Genomic DNA, 6,253 nt, shown 5'->3' with positions numbered 1-6,253 from the left:
TGCAGAGCAAAACCTGCAAATATCTACTGCTGATCGTGATCCTGGGGAATGCAGCTAAAGCCAGCCAAAAGCAATTTCTGGGAAGTCAAGCCTGCTTTACGTTTTCTGGAGTTTGCTTGTGCCAACTTCACCAGTCATTTCTAAAAAAGGAAAAGAAACTCCAAGCAAAAGAGAGAAAAACACAAAGAAACCAACCCAAAGAAACCAATCAAACAAACAGATAAAACACCCCCAATCAAACCAAAGGCAATGAGAAGTTAGGACTAGTTGTAAGGATATCACAGCAGGCGAATGGCTGCTTCCTACTTGGATCACCATCCAAAGCCACCTAGAACAACTTCTCCAAAACATATCCAACAGGAGAAATGGAAAAAGTGATCCATGGCAGCTCTGCATTGTGGTGAAGGATGAGCATGCAGTGGTACAGATTGCCCACCCTCCAGGCTGCTGTTTGCTCTGCTGAAAGACTCTTGCAGGACTGTGGCCCCTCTCCATGCAATGGAAATCCTTGCCACAGCTCTCAGTTGAGGCACTGGCATTTCCAGAGCCAGATTCAGGCACAATCCTACTGCCTGCTGAGCATCTGGGAAAGCTGCTGAGCATCTTCAGGCCTAGAAGCACAAAAGAGCTCAGGCTCTCCCCGAACTGGGTTTTCAGGGCAGCTTTCCATATCTCTGCAAGATTTCTTCATCCCTCAACACGTCTGACTTTATGATGTCCAACGATGCATTTGGGTTTCTTCCGTCCTCTTGTGTGCCCGTGAGTAACCTTCCACGTGGATGAAGGAGATTGTGTACAGGACAATTGATTGCGGCATTGCCATTTGGCTTCACTGTCACTCAGTTGAACACGGTCCTTATCTAAGAAGGACTTCCAAGAAATGGGTAGGAGTTTTGGCTGTGAGAGGAGCAGAAAGCACATTTTCTACAGCAAATTGCTAGCTGATGCACTTTCCTCCCTGCCAAAATAGTGATTGCCATTCATCTTCCTGGGAAGAATGTAAAGACCCATTCAGAGATGCCAGGTTCAGCTGGCCTGTGGCTTTGTGTGCCTCATTTCACATGTCCAATTTCAAGGGCCACTAAAAGAGGCTCATGTTTGCCTTGCTACCCACAAGTGCTGTAGGTATTTCCAGGAGAAGAGGGAAAACATCGCTGTCCTGTGGTGTGGTAGAAATGCCACCACAACTGTGATTGTGTGAGCAAAGCCAGCCAGTGCTTTTTGGGGCAGCAGCAGCAGCTGAGAGTGTGGCAGAGCGGTTTTGATACTCTTTTTAGAGTCCTGCAAGCATTGTTCCCGAAACAACCCACAGCTTTGCAAATGTGCCCGAAGAAAATGCAAAGAGAACTGGGGTGTGAAAATCAAAGACTGTTTATCTGTAGAAGAAAAGGAACAAGAATGAACTACACCACATATTTACACTGTAAGAATATTGGTAACAACAACAACCACAACAACAACAACAAACTATAGAACCTATTTACCTGAGAACAGATCTAACAAAACTCTATGAAACGTATTTACAGACAACTTAAACAAACTCTAAAACCTCTGTCCTGAACACAACAACTGTAAAACGTATGTACAGCAGGGTGGCATCTGTGTCTGTGATGTCCCTAAGTCCTGGAAGAAAAACAAGTTGCACGGTCAGTGCAGTCAGGCACGGAAGGGTGTTCCATGTGCTGCCGGGCTGGGACACTGGCCCAGTGGGACTCTGCTGCCAGAAGGGAGCCTGGCTGGGGGCTGTGGCCCAGGCACTGGAACAGGGCTTGTGTGGCCCACAGCAAGCCCAGGCCAGGCCAGGGATGGCCAGCAGAATCCAGTGCATGGGCTAGCGTGTCCCTGAGCAGGAAGTGCTCAGCCCGGCCCCAGGCTGGCAGCAGGGGCCCCACTCTGCCTGTGGGGAGCACCTGCCTGTTCTGCTGCTGGCATCGGTCTTCATCCCAAGACCATGTCTTCCTCCTTGTCTTTTAGATCAATATCCATCTCTTCAATATAATCTTTCGTTTCCACCTCCATCTCTTCCTCTGTCTCGTACATATCCACATCCATCTCTTCCTCTCCAGTATCCTCTCCGTCCACTTCCATGGCTTCTTCTCTATCAGTCTGTGTATCGACGTCCGTCTCCTCCTCTCCGTCTGTGCCAGCCTGCAGAGGTAGCAAAATTTCCCAGCCTGTCCCAAAGAGCTCCAGCCCAGCCAGGCAGCTGCGGGGTGTCCGCCTCCGTGGAATAGTAGCATACCTCTTTTGGAACAAATGCAGACATCCTGCAGGGATGGAGAGCAAAATCCAAGCGATGGGGAGCTTTGGGGACTGCTGGGGGAATCAGGGAGCAGGTGGCAACAAGGTGACAGGGGTAGGCTTGGAGCAGGGTGAATGAAGAGCGTGCTGGCACAAGGAGCCAAGGGTTGTGTTGTGGCCGTTGCTGGATGCTGGAAGTTCTAGCTGGAGCGTGCACTGTGACATCACCGCCAGGAGTTCAGGCCCAGGCTGAAGTGGACAACGGAGACCGTAGAATGAATGATGGAATCCCTGGGTGCTTGGGCTTGGAAGGGACCCTAAAGACCATCTTGTTCCAAGCGGAGCAATCTTCGCCCAGAAGAGGTTGCTCAGAGCCCCGCTCCCAGCTGGCCTTGGATGTTGCCAAGGATGGAGCATCCCCAGCCTCTGTGCACAGCCTGGGCCAGTGGCCCAGCAGCCGGAGTGGAAAAGAGCAGCTTCATTAGATCCAACTTCAAGCTCACTCCTGCAGTTGAAAGGCTTCTCCTGTCTGTGCCCATCTTTCCTAGAGCTGCAGGGAGGCCTCGCCAGCCCCCTTCTCTTTCCAGGCTGAGCATCCCCAGCCCCACACGGACAGCAGTCCGATGCGTGGCAGTCAAGGCTAAAGGGTAGCAAATGGCTACATCAGGAAGTGAGAGATGGAAGCTTTTGGAGATGGAAGCTTTACCTCTAAATGTAGAAAAGAAAGAGAAGTGGAGGGGGAAATGGTGGGACTCTGGCTCTGTTCTAACTGGCGAAGATTTTCTTTTCTTCTTTTCTGTCGTGCTAACCCAAGTTTTGTTGTTTGAAAAGAGGTTTAGCAAAATATCCATCGTCTTCTCCACTGCTGAAACACTGAACAACACCTGGGCAGGCTGAGGATGCAGAGCAAAACCTGCAAATATCTACTGCTGATCGTGATCCTGGGGAATGCAGCTAAAGCCAGCCAAAAGCAATTTCTGGGAAGTCAAGCCTGCTTTACGTTTTCTGGAGTTTGCTTGTGCCAACTTCACCAGTCATTTCTAAAAAAGGAAAAGAAACTCCAAGCAAAAGAGAGAAAAACACAAAGAAACCAACCCAAAGAAACCAATCAAACAAACAGATAAAACACCCCCAATCAAACCAAAGGCAATGAGAAGTTAGGACTAGTTGTAAGGATATCACAGCAGGCGAATGGCTGCTTCCTACTTGGATCACCATCCAAAGCCACCTAGAACAACTTCTCCAAAACATATCCAACAGGAGAAATGGAAAAAGTGATCCATGGCAGCTCTGCATTGTGGTGAAGGATGAGCATGCAGTGGTACAGATTGCCCACCCTCCAGGCTGCTGTTTGCTCTGCTGAAAGACTCTTGCAGGACTGTGGCCCCTCTCCATGCAATGGAAATCCTTGCCACAGCTCTCAGTTGAGGCACTGGCATTTCCAGAGCCAGATTCAGGCACAATCCTACTGCCTGCTGAGCATCTGGGAAAGCTGCTGAGCATCTTCAGGCCTAGAAGCACAAAAGAGCTCAGGCTCTCCCCGAACTGGGTTTTCAGGGCAGCTTTCCATATCTCTGCAAGATTTCTTCATCCCTCAACACGTCTGACTTTATTATGTCCAACGATGCATTTGGGTTTCTTCCGTCCTCTTGTGTGCCCGTGAGTAACCTTCCACGTGGATGAAGGAGATTGTGTACAGGACAATTGATTGCGGCATTGCCATTTGGCTTCACTGTCACTCAGTTGAACACGGTCCTTATCTAAGAAGGACTTCCAAGAAATGGGTAGGAGTTTTGGCTGTGAGAGGAGCAGAAAGCACATTTTCTACAGCAAATTGCTAGCTGATGCACTTTCCTCCCTGCCAAAATAGTGATTGCCATTCATCTTCCTGGGAAGAATGTAAAGACCCATTCAGAGATGCCAGGTTCAGCTGGCCTGTGGCTTTGTGTGCCTCATTTCACATGTCCAATTTCAAGGGCCACTAAAAGAGGCTCATGTTTGCCTTGCTACCCACAAGTGCTGTAGGTATTTCCAGGAGAAGAGGGAAAACATCGCTGTCCTGTGGTGTGGTAGAAATGCCACCACAACTGTGATTGTGTGAGCAAAGCCAGCCAGTGCTTTTTGGGGCAGCAGCAGCAGCTGAGAGTGTGGCAGAGCGGTTTTGATACTCTTTTTAGAGTCCTGCAAGCATTGTTCCCGAAACAACCCACAGCTTTGCAAATGTGCCCGAAGAAAATGCAAAGAGAACTGGGGTGTGAAAATCAAAGACTGTTTATCTGTAGAAGAAAAGGAACAAGAATGAACTACACCACATATTTACACTGTAAGAATATTGGTAACAACAACAACCACAACAACAACAACAAACTATAGAACCTATTTACCTGAGAACAGATCTAACAAAACTCTATGAAACGTATTTACAGACAACTTAAACAAACTCTAAAACCTCTGTCCTGAACACAACAACTGTAAAACGTATGTACAGCAGGGTGGCATCTGTGTCTGTGATGTCCCTAAGTCCTGGAAGAAAAACAAGTAGCACGGTCAGTGCAGTCAGGCACGGAAGGGTGTTCCATGTGCTGCCGGGCTGGGACACTGGCCCAGTGGGACTCTGCTGCCAGAAGGGAGCCTGGCTGGGGGCTGTGGCCCAGGCACTGGAACAGGGCTTGTGTGGCCCACAGCAAGCCCAGGCCAGGCCAGGGATGGCCAGCAGAATCCAGTGCATGGGCTAGCGTGTCCCTGAGCAGGAAGTGCTCAGCCCGGCCCCAGGCTGGCAGCAGGGGCCCCACTCTGCCTGTGGGGAGCACCTGCCTGTTCTGCTGCTGGCATCGGTCTTCATCCCAAGACCATGTCTTCCTCCTTGTCTTTTAGATCAATATCCATCTCTTCAATATAATCTTTCGTTTCCACCTCCATCTCTTCCTCTGTCTCGTACATATCCACATCCATCTCTTCCTCTCCAGTATCCTCTCCGTCCACTTCCATGGCTTCTTCTCTATCAGTCTGTGTATCGACGTCCGTCTCCTCCTCTCCGTCTGTGCCAGCCTGCAGAGGTAGCAAAATTTCCCAGCCTGTCCCAAAGAGCTCCAGCCCAGCCAGGCAGCTGCGGGGTGTCCGCCTCCGTGGAATAGTAGCATACCTCTTTTGGAACAAATGCAGACATCCTGCAGGGATGGAGAGCAAAATCCAAGCGATGGGGAGCTTTGGGGACTGCTGGGGGAATCAGGGAGCAGGTGGCAACAAGGTGACAGGGGTAGGCTTGGAGCAGGGTGAATGAAGAGCGTGCTGGCACAAGGAGCCAAGGGTTGTGTTGTGGCCGTTGCTGGATGCTGGAAGTTCTAGCTGGAGCGTGCACTGTGACATCACCGCCAGGAGTTCAGGCCCAGGCTGAAGTGGACAACGGAGACCGTAGAATGAATGATGGAATCCCTGGGTGCTTGGGCTTGGAAGGGACCCTAAAGACCATCTTGTTCCAAGCGGAGCAATCTTCGCCCAGAAGAGGTTGCTCAGAGCCCCGCTCCCAGCTGGCCTTGGATGTTGCCAAGGATGGAGCATCCCCAGCCTCTGTGCACAGCCTGGGCCAGTGGCCCAGCAGCCGGAGTGGAAAAGAGCAGCTTCATTAGATCCAACTTCAAGCTCACTCCTGCAGTTGAAAGGCTTCTCCTCTCTGTGCCCATCTTTCCTAGAGCTGCAGGGAGGCCTCGCCAGCCCCCTTCTCTTTCCAGGCTGAGCATCCCCAGCCCCACACGGACAGCAGTCCGATGCGTGGCAGTCAAGGCTAAAGGGTAGCAAATGGCTACATCAGGAAGTGAGAGATGGAAGCTTTTGGAGATGGAAGCTTTACCTCTAAATGTAGAAAAGAAAGAGAAGTGGAGGGGGAAATGGTGGGACTCTGGCTCTGTTCTAACTGGCGAAGATTTTCTTTTCTTCTTTTCTGTCGTGCTAACCCAAGTTTTGTTGTTTGAAAAGAGGTTTAGCAAAATATCCATCGTCTTCTCCACTGCTGAAA

General features: G+C 50.2%; 1 long non-coding RNA gene across 1 annotated transcript; it reads right to left on the bottom strand.

Annotated features, from left to right (window-relative positions):
• Window positions 1–1,353: 1,353 nt before the first annotated feature.
• LOC147645886 (uncharacterized) lies at window positions 1,354–6,004 on the bottom strand. Its single transcript, XR_015282089.1, has 5 exons — window positions 5,384–6,004; window positions 5,056–5,289; window positions 2,243–4,764; window positions 1,915–2,148; window positions 1,354–1,623 (listed from the first exon to the last, which is right to left on the bottom strand). It is a non-coding gene; the product is annotated as an uncharacterized LOC147645886 (long non-coding RNA).
• Window positions 6,005–6,253: the final 249 nt, after the last annotated feature.

This window comes from Cyanistes caeruleus, unplaced genomic scaffold (genome assembly GCF_971803275.1).
Source record: "Cyanistes caeruleus unplaced genomic scaffold, bCyaCae1.hap1.1 HAP1_SCAFFOLD_148, whole genome shotgun sequence".
NCBI classification, from domain to species: Eukaryota; Metazoa; Chordata; class Aves; order Passeriformes; family Paridae; genus Cyanistes; species Cyanistes caeruleus.
The sequence above is the reverse complement of the archived record's forward strand: the minus strand, read 5'-3'. Positions and strand labels throughout refer to the sequence as shown.